Here is a 10640-nt window from a genome sequence, read left to right on the forward strand (position 1 = left end):
TATGGAGATCTTGCAGCAAACAGGGTTGAAAGCTTAACAGCTGGGTCCTGGTAGTAATGTGGATGGGAGACCCTGGTGTGGTTGATATACAGTGTTGGGATTATACTTTAATTAGGATAGACATGATTTTTTTGTTTCTACCCTGCTTGCCGCAAGATCTCCAGAGACCACAATGAGACATTTATTTCAATGGGCAAAAATTCCCAATGTTATAGATCTAGCCCATTTATTCCAATACACTACCAATAGACACTGGAGGCTGACGTCATACTTAGCCTCCAATGACATTCAGACCCGGCAAACTTCAAATGTTTAATGGGTTAATGTATGCATGGAAATATGTATATCTAAAGTACTTTAGCCATACACTGTAACTCGGACCTGAGGAAGGAGGGACACATATAGATAGATGTATTAAATGAGTATATATATATATATATATATATATATATATATATATATATACTTTTTTTATTTTTCTTGGAATCTCCATCATTACTGAAACAATAGGAAAAAAAAGGGTTGAAAAGACTGAAAAATGGTTAATAAAGATAAAACCTTGCTTAAAAATAAAATTGTGTAAGCACCATGCCGCGCCATCTGTCTCTCCTCGACCCCCCCCTCGTTACCCCTCTCCCCCCCTCCCCCATCCCGCCCTTCTCTCCTCCCATCCCTCTTCTCTCACCTTTCTTCTTTCTTCTCCCACTGTTTTTCCTCTCTTATTACAGTTACGTTTGTACTTCAGTTATACTGTTTCTCGAGATTGAGCCAGGTTAGTTAACGTATATGGTTAGTACCCTAGAAGCCTAGGCATTTGTTAGGGGAGGCACTACTAATACCCCCTCATCCGCCCTTTTATGCTTGAGACGCTGCTGTTACTTTTGGTATTACCTATTCTATCTGCATTACTTGTGAGAAAAATACATAATTAGCAGGCTTGTTACTGTCCTTTAATGCTCACGTACTCGTCTAGGCTGAGACAGGTCTGGCTTAGCCTTGAACTTATACTTTGTTTTTCTTTATGTCCTATTCCTGACAAGTTTGCCTGATATTGTACCTTTATTGTTCCGGCTTATGTACCTTGAAAATCTTTAATAAACCTTTATTGCAAAAAAAAAAGAAATAAAAAAAGAAAAATGTATTGTGCAAAAATTGCTTGAAAAAGATGAGGCAGGCAAAGGAGCAAACAGCCAGAGAATTTACTCCGCTTTCTGAAACCTTATACATGCTTTAAAGTGTCGGGTTGTCTTCCCAGATAATTCACATAAATTTCAGAGGGGTTTTAGGAAAAGATGAGTGAATTTGGCCCCTTTTCCTGAAAACAACACCCATTTTGTAGGGTTTTTTTTTCCACTCTGAGTGATTCAGATTCTGTTGGGTTATTTCTGTCGCACGTTCTGTGCAACAGAATTTAGGTGCAGAACCCAACAAAAAGATTCAGAATCAGAAAGTTAGTAAATGAGGGCCATTGAGTTTTATATGTATATGTATATATATACACCAAGAGAAACGAGGACCGCAGCACTCCAGAAGTGTAGGTGAAACAGATTTATTGACCTGACGTCAAGGAACAACGTTTCAACTGCCCAATTGCAGTCTATCTCTCTATATAGATAGATAGATAGATAGATAGATAGATAGATTATTACAAACATCAGTCAATGTGGCACCAAACTGCTCCCAGAGGAGCCCAGTAGCTCCAGGCTAATTCCCTGATATCCTGATATCCCCTGACATCCTGCTCCACTACTCGAGGTGCGATGCGACATTAGGGGATGACATGTCATAAATTACCAGCCACTACTGCTTACTGACTTAAAGTGGCTGTGGTGCCAGCTGCCAGTTAAGAACAGTGACCCGGTGCTGCCACAGGACAAAAAAAATGGAGAAATGTAAATGTTTTCCTTTTTTTTTAAGTGACAAAATTAACATTTGGGATAAAAAGAGGTGACTGTAATGTCTGTATATTTGTCTTTTTTGTCTCTAGCATTGGTTCCTGTTCAGACACGACAAGCTGTTCATCTCTGTTTGACCAGTGCTTTGTGTATTCTCTCTGGTAATGGAAGAGTTAATGCTTCCAGCATATGAGATTCAGGGTGGGGTGTTTTAAGCTCAGCTCTTCTTGATCCCAGTGCTGGTAATTTTCTTTAAGCTTCTGTTTCTCAGTGTGATGAAGCAGTCTTACTGTGAAACGTGTTGCATCATGGGTGATTAAACTTGAGATCCCTTCCAGACTTTGTGTCCAGCGCCTCTCTATCCTGTCGCCAAGTTGGAGGAAGTTTTCCATTGTGTTCAAGTACTGATGTGGCACGGCTGCGGCACTCGTACTACTATCTTTTCTCCATAGTTACACTTGGTGGAGTGTAACTATATGTGGTAAGTGCCACCTATATTACACCTAATCTGGTTTTAACATTATCACACCACGGAGCGCGGTCTGTGTCCTGTTTTAGTTTGCCTTGTTTTATAGAATCTTCTTTATGACATGTGATTGTCCACACTGTTGCCATGGTTCCTACATGTGATGCAGGCCTCTTTCATTATAGAGAGATTATATGCACAGCCCTTTGTAGATGCCCTATGAATCTTTTGGGGCCAAAAATAAAATACCGTATTTATCGGGGTATACCACGCACCGGCCTATAACACGCATCCTCATTTTACCAAGGATATTTGGGTAAAAAAAGTTTTTTAGCCAAATATCCTTGGTAAAATGAGGGTGCATGTGTGTGCATGCGTATACCCTGATACACCCCCAGGAAAGGCAGGGGGAGAGAGGCCGTTGCTGCCCGATTCTCTCCCCCTGCCTTTCCTGGGGTCTAGAGCCCTGCTGTCGGCCCTTCTCTCCCCCTGGCTATCTGTGCTGCTGCCCGTTTTCTCCCCCTGACTAGGCCAGGGGGAGAGAAGCGGCGCTGGCAATGGGGCAGCGGCGCCGATAGCCAGGGGGAGAGAAGGGGCAGCAGCACCCATTGCCTCCCCCATCCCCGGTTGTATAATTACCTGTTGCCGGGGTCGGGTCCGCGCTGCTTCAGGCCTCCGGTGTGCGTCCCATGCGTCATTGCTATGCACTGCACGTCGCAATGACGAGTGACGTCATTGCGTCTCGCAGCGCATAGCAACGAAGCAGGGGACGCACACCGGAGGCCTGAAGCAGCGCGGACCCGACCCCGGCAACAGGTAATTATACAACTAGGGATGGGGGAGGCAACGGGGCAGTGGCCCCTTCTCTCCCCCTGTCTGTCGGCGCCGCTGCCCCATTGCCGGCGCCGCTTCTCTCCCCCTGGCAATGGGGCAGCGGCACCGATAGCCAGGGGGAGAGAACGGACAGCGGCACCGATAGCCAGGGGGAGAGAAAGGCCGGCAGCAGGGCTCTAGACCCCAGGACAGGCGGGGCAGAGAAGCTGGCAGCGACGGCAGGTCTCTGCACCTGCAAAGCCGCTGCAGTTCATTGATTTAAAGCGCCTGCTTTAAATCATTGAACTGCAGCGGCTTATTGGCGTATAACACGCAGGTAGACTTTAGGTTAAAAATTTTAGTCTAAAAAGTGCGTGTTATACGCCGATAAATACGGTAGGGGATAGCATTGTGAGAAGTTTTCTATTATTTATTTAGGGTCTTTTTACATGTACGGTATCCTGCACAGGATTTAACATGCAAGATTTGAAGCTGTGTTCAGTCATTAAGTTACATTAAAATCTGCAGCATAGAATCCTGCACATCAAATGTGCGCAGAACACTGTACACGTGAATAGACCCGTAGGGTAGGGTCACACATAACGGATCTGCAGAAGAGTATGTCTCCTTGTCCACAATAGCAGAACTATCAAGGCTGGCAGAAATGATAGGCCAGAAGCCGTCTCCAGTTCTGATAGAGACTAGATTATATAAATCCTTCCATACTGATGAATAGGTTTGTTGGATTTGCTTGATTCTTCTGTAGAATGGCATTGGCTGTTTCTCTGGGTCAGGCTGTTGGGCTACAAGATTATTTACTTGCATCGAGGTAAATGGAACATATTTATAAAGAGTTTCTGAAAGAGGTTTCTCTGACCCTTTATTCCCACCACCATAGGTACCGTATTTTTCACCGGATAAGACGCACTTTTTCTTCCCCAAAACCGGGGGGGAAAAGTTGGTGCGTCTTATACGGCGAATACACACCTATCAGGTCGGTCCCTGCGGCCATCAACGGCCGGGACCCGCGGCTAATACAGGACATCACCGATCGCGGTGATGCCCTGTATTAACCCTTCAGACGCGGCGATCAAAGCTGACCGCCGCGTCTGAAGCGAAAATAACACTAACAGTCGGGCTGTTCGGGACTGCCGCTGTGAAATTGCGGCGTCCCGAACAGCTTACAGGACACCGGGAGGGACCTTACCTGCCTCCTCGGTGTCTGCTCCGTGCCGGGATCCCCTGCATGGCCGGCGCTCTCCTTCGACGTCATCACGTTGTCACGCATGCTGTCCTGTCATCCAATAGGAGCGCCGTGCGTATCGACGTCATGGCAGCAACGGAGAGTGAGGATACCCGGCAGCAGAGACATTCCGGAGCGACGGGGACACCCGGGGACGCGGCGACAGCGATGGAGGGCGACATCCAGGGCATCGGTGACGGTCCGGAGCGGCGGGCACACGTGAGTATTACCTCCTATACCAGTGGTCTTAAACATGCGGACCTCCAGATGTTGCAAAACTACAACTCCCAGCATGCCCGGACAGCCAACGGCTGTCCGGCCATGCTGGGAGTTGTAGTTTTGCAACATCTGAAGGTCCGCAGGTTGAAGATCACTGTATTTGGTTCAGAATCTTTATTTTTACTAGATTTTTATCCTATAAAATGAGGTGCGTATTATATGCCGGCGCGTCTTATATGACGAAAAATACGGTAGGTGGTATTGACATAGTTTGCGGCGGACTGGATTCACCGAAACTATGCAGGAGATCTCTGGAATCATCGGGTTGTATGGGCAAGAGTTTAGATAGCTTAGATCTGGGTAATCCATGTTGCAGGTTATCTGAATCATCTCGTGGCATTGGGTGTTTATCCAAGAGGTTAGGTTTCTTGAGCAAGTTAACAGCATACACCAGAGCTTGGACTGTTTCGTATGTTTCTTATACCTAAAGGACAGTTTCGTCATTTAAAACGTAATTGTGCGTCCAATAATACTTTTTTGGAAGAAGCAGAAGATATGATATCTCTCTTCAAAGATAAAAATTATACACACTTCTGACCCAGTCCCTTAATCACGTCAAACTCCTGGATAGGACCACATTTTTTATACCAAAAGAAAATGACACTATATCTACAGAACATTCAATCAAATTAATTTTACCTTATAATCACGAATATAAAAAAATTGAACAAATCATTAATAAGCACTGGCATATGGTTAAGCAGGATAAAGACATAGGAGGATTGCTGCCAGACCGAGCTCCTATCGTATATAAAAAAGCCCCGAATTTGGGGATTACGATTGCACCAAGTATTAAACCCCCCATAAAAACCCACAATGTGTCTGAGACTTGGTTAAACACAAAAGGATTTTTTAGATGTGGAATATGCCCCAACTGTGTGATGGTGAAGGGCCCTAAAAAAACGATAGAAATTTCATCATGTACCACTGATTTCAAATGGACTATTAAAGAACACATTTCGTGTCACACAAGTGGAGTACTATATCTGATACAGTGTGAATGTATGAAACAATACATTGGGAGAACAAAAAGACCACTAAAAGTCAGAATTGCTGAACATTTAACAAATATAAAAAGTGGAATTTTAAAACATCCTTTATCAGCTCATTTTGCAAAATTCCATAATAAAGAAATTACCACTTTCTTTTATACAGGTCTACAAACTATTAAGAAAGATTGGAGAGGAGGTAGCTTCATTGTTACAATGTCTAAGGCCGAAAGTCAGAAGATTTATAAATGTAACTCTTTAGAGCCGAATGGCCTGAACTCAAATTTTGAACTTTTTGGATTTCTGTAGGGTGTGTCTCGCTCTCCCCATGGGGGCCCCCTTCCTTGTTCATCATAGGGGCCTCCATGGGGGAGCTGGACCCACCCTATTATGCTCTGCGTGACAAGCCATCCCTTAACCATTTTGTGTATTAATTGTGTTTACTGATTCTCTATTGATCTTATATTACTATATTTTATACATCTTTGTATTTCTCTCTTTATTATTTATTTTTTACATCAGTATTTTTTCTATATATATTTATTAATTTTTTCTATTCATCTCTTTATATATATTTATTTTCATTTGTACTTTTTTCTCTATTTTATTTCTATATTTCTTTCTCGTTTTTTATTTTTTATTTTTTTTTGGTATTTTATCATCTTCTTTTTTTATATATATATTTTTTTCATATTATTACTATTTTTATAATTTTTTTTACTTGTATTTATTCTTATTTGTATTTATTTTTATTTTTTTATTTTTATTTATTTTTATTTTATTTTTCAGTTTATTTTATCTGCATATCCCAAATATCTTGTTGTTTGTTACATTTATCATTTTTGATGACTACAATATATATGACATTATATCAAAGTAAGAATGCATGTATACTAATACTAAATGTGAATACTGTTCTATCAAGATGAAACAACCCTTTGGTTTCTGTTCCATTCCGCTATTTGTGGAAGATCTAAACAGAAACACACCTGCTACAATCAGACAGGTAACATGTATAAAAGGACTTTGAGTTTCACTGTTAAAGATATCTCTACTGAGGAAAGGGTCGTCTACAAAGTACCCTGAAACGCGTCTAGAGAAGGAGACCATTACCGCATGACCACCGCAATCTATAAACCGCTATTCCTTACCTCCGATACCACTCCTGTCAAACTCCGTCATCTGCTGTTTCTACACCTGGCTGCATTCCATCTGCTATACCACCAGACGCCGAGAGATCCTCCACGAGGCTTTCCTTTGTTCCCGGATTAGATCCATCTGTCTCCGAGTGTGCTTCCATCTCCGGTGTTACTCCGTGACCGGTGACTTCTCTTCGGCCTGTGGCAACCGGGCTCGTCACCGCAAGCGCATGCCAGCGCTGGACACAGCCTCCACAGCACTTGCCATCTATCTCTCGGACGTCCAGCCAAAAAATCACATCATCTATGGGAGTTGGTATCTATACCATTTTATGAACTGTTTCAAACTCTACGATTACGGAGTGCACTTTATAAAAAGTGAATTATGCCGGTTTGCACAAAATTGGAGTAGTGGAAGAATATACTATACATGCGGATTTTAAAATATCCATTTTATTATAATACCATTACCTCCCCACAAGGGCCCTGTGGAAGGAGATATTTTGTATTTGATTTATATTATTTATATTTTATTTTATGTCTCATTTGTAATTATTTTATATGAAATTTTGTACATCATTTAAAGTGAAGCACAGTCCGACTTAATTTTTTCTGTAAATTCTATCATCATGTACCATTTATGGTATTGTAACGCCGCTGAGAGCTCCGGGTCCCCGCTCCTCCCCGGAGCGCTCACAGCATTCTCCTGTTCGCAGCGCCCCTGTCAGACCCGCTGACCGGGTGAGCTGCGATAATGTCCCCAGCCAGGATGCGATTCACGATGCGGGATGCGCCCGCTCGCGGTGCGCATCCCGACCCGCTTACCAGACTCGCTCCCTGTCTGTGCTGCCCCGGCGTGCGCGGCCCCGCTCCCTAGGGCACGCACGCGCCGGGTCTTTGCGATTTAAAGGGCAGGTGCGCCCCTGATTGGCCCATGGGTTTTAATTAGTGTCTTCACCTGTGCACTTCCCTATATTACCTCACTTCCCCTGCACTTCCTTGCCGGATCTTGTTGCCATTGTGCCAGTGAAAGCGTTCCTTGTGTGTTCCTAGCCTGTGTTCCAGACCTCCTTGCCGTTGCCCCTGACTACAATCCTTGCTGCCTGCCCTGATCTTCTTCTACGTCCGACCCTGCTCTTGTCTAATCCCTTGTACCGCGCATATCTCAGCAGTCAGAGAGATTGAGCCGTTGCCGGTGGATACGACCTGGTTGCTACCGCTGCTGCAAGTCCATCCCGCTTTTGGGCAAGTCCATCCCGCGGGCTCTGGTGAAAACCAGTAGCAACTTAGAACCGGTCCAACAACACGGTCCACGCCAATCCCTCTCTGACACAGAGGATCCACCTCCAGCCTGCCGAATCCTGACAGTAGATCCGGCCATGGATCCCGCTGAGGTCCTGCTGTAAGTTGTCGCTGACCTTACCACGGTGGTCGCCCAGCAGTCGCAACAGATAGCGCAACAAGGCCACCAGCTGTCTCAACTAACTGTGATGCTACAGCAGCTTCTACCACAGCTTCAGCAACCATCTCCTCCACCAGCTCCTGCACCTCCCCTGCAGCGAGTGGCCGCATCCAGCCTCCGTTTATCATTGCCGGACAAGTTTGATGGGGACTCTAAACTTTGCCGTGGTTTTCTCTCGCAATGTTCCCTGCATTTGGAGATGATGTCGGACCAATTTCCAACAGAAAGGTCAAAGGTGGCTTTCGTGGTCAGCCTTCTGTCATGGGCCACACCGCTCTGGGACCGCAATGATCCTGTCACTGCCTCTGTACACTCTTTCTTTGCGGAGATTCGAAGTGTCTTCGAGGAACCAGCCCGAGCCTCTTCTGCCGAGACTGCCCTGCTGAACCTGGTCCAGGGTAATTCTTCTGTTGGCGAGTACGCCATCCAATTCCGTACTCTCACCTCCGAATTGTCCTGGAATAACGAGGCCCTCTGCGCGACCTTCAAAAAAGGCCTATCCAGTAACATCAAAGATGTGCTGGCCGCACGAGAAATCCCTGCTAACCTGCATGAACTTATTTATGAGGCCACCCGCATTGACATGCGTTTTTCCGAAATGCGTCAGGAGCTCCGCCAGGATATGGACTTTGTTCGCACGAGGCGGTTTCTCTCCCCGGCTCCTCTCTTCTCTGGTCCGCTGCAATCTGTTCCTGTTCCTTCCGCCGTGGAGGCTATGCAAGTAGACCAGTCTCGCCTGACACCTCAAGAGAGGACACCCGCAGCATTGAGAACCTATGCCTGTACTGTGCCAGTACCGAACACTTCTTGAAGGATTGTCCTATCCGACCTCCACGTCAGGAAAGACGCACTCCGATTCCGCACAAAGGTGAGACAGCTCTAGGTGTGAACTCTGCTTCTCCACGTCTTACTGTGCCTGTGCGGATTTCTTCTTCTACCTTCTCCTTCTCAGCTATGGCCTTCTTGGATTCCGGATCTGCAGGAAATTTTATTTTGGCCTCTTTCGTTAACAGGTTCAACATCCCAGTGACCAGTCTCGCCAGACCCCTCTACATCGCCTCTGTTAATGGTGAAAGATTGGACTTTACTGTGCGTTACCGCACGGAACCCCTCTTAATGTGCATTGGACCCCATCATGAAAAGATTGAATTTCTGGTCCTCTCTAACTGCACTTCTTAAATTCTTCTTGGACTACCTTGGCTTCAACGCCATTCCCCTACCCTCGATTGGACCACCGGGGAGATCAAGAACTGGGGTACTACTTGCCACAAAAAGTGTCTTATGTCTGCTCCCAGTGCTGTCAGTCAAAACCCTATGGCTCCTCCGATACCAGGTCTCCCCAAGGCCTATCTGGACTATGCTGATGTTTTTTGCAAAAAACAAGCAGAGACTTTGCCTCCTCACAGGCCTTATGACTGTCCTATTGACCTCCTCCCTGGTACTACTCCACCCCGGGGCAGAATCTATCCTCTGTCTGCTCCGGAAACACAAGCCATGACGGAGAACATCCAAGAAAATTTTAAAAGGGGATTTATCCGCAAGTCTTCCTCTCCTGCCGGAGCTGGATTCTTCTTCGTCTCAAAAAAAGACTGCTCCTTACGCCCTTGCATTGATTACCGCGGTCTTAATAAAATCACTATAAAAAATGCTATCCTCTACCTCTTATCTCGGAACTCTTTGACCGCCTACGTGGCGCCAACATCTTTACCAAATTGGATTTAAGAAGTGCATATAATCTCATCCGCATCAGGGAAGGGGACGAGTGGAAGACCGCGTTTAACTCCAGAGATGGACATTTTGAATATCTGGTTATGCCTTTTGGGCTTTGCAACGCCCCTGCCGTCTTCCAGGACTTTGTAAATGAAATTTTTCGTGATCTATTATATACCTGTGTTGTGGTCTACCTGGACGATATTTTGATTTTTTCTTCTAACCTAGAAGAACACCGTCGGCATGTCCGCATGGTTCTTCAGAGACTTCGGGACAATCAGTTATATGCCAAAATGGAAAAATGTCTCTTTGAATGTCAATCTCTTCCCTTCCTAGGATATTTAGTCTCTGGCCAGGGACTCCAAATGGACCCGGACAAACTATCAGCCGCATTGGATTGGCTACGCCCCTCCGGACTCCGAGCTATCCAACGTTTCTTGGGGTTTGCCAATTACTACAGACAATTTATTCCACATTTTTCCACTATTGTGGCCCCAATTGTGGCCCTAACCAAGAAAAACGCCAACCCTAAGTCCTGGCCTCCTCAAGCGGGGGAGGCGATCAACCATCTCAAAACTGCCTTTTCTTCTGCTCCCGTACTCTCCAGACCTGATCCATCTAAACCCTTCTCACTGGAGGTAGAC

Source organism: Hyla sarda, chromosome 5 (genome assembly GCF_029499605.1).
Source record: "Hyla sarda isolate aHylSar1 chromosome 5, aHylSar1.hap1, whole genome shotgun sequence".
NCBI lineage: Eukaryota > Metazoa > Chordata > Amphibia > Anura > Hylidae > Hyla > Hyla sarda.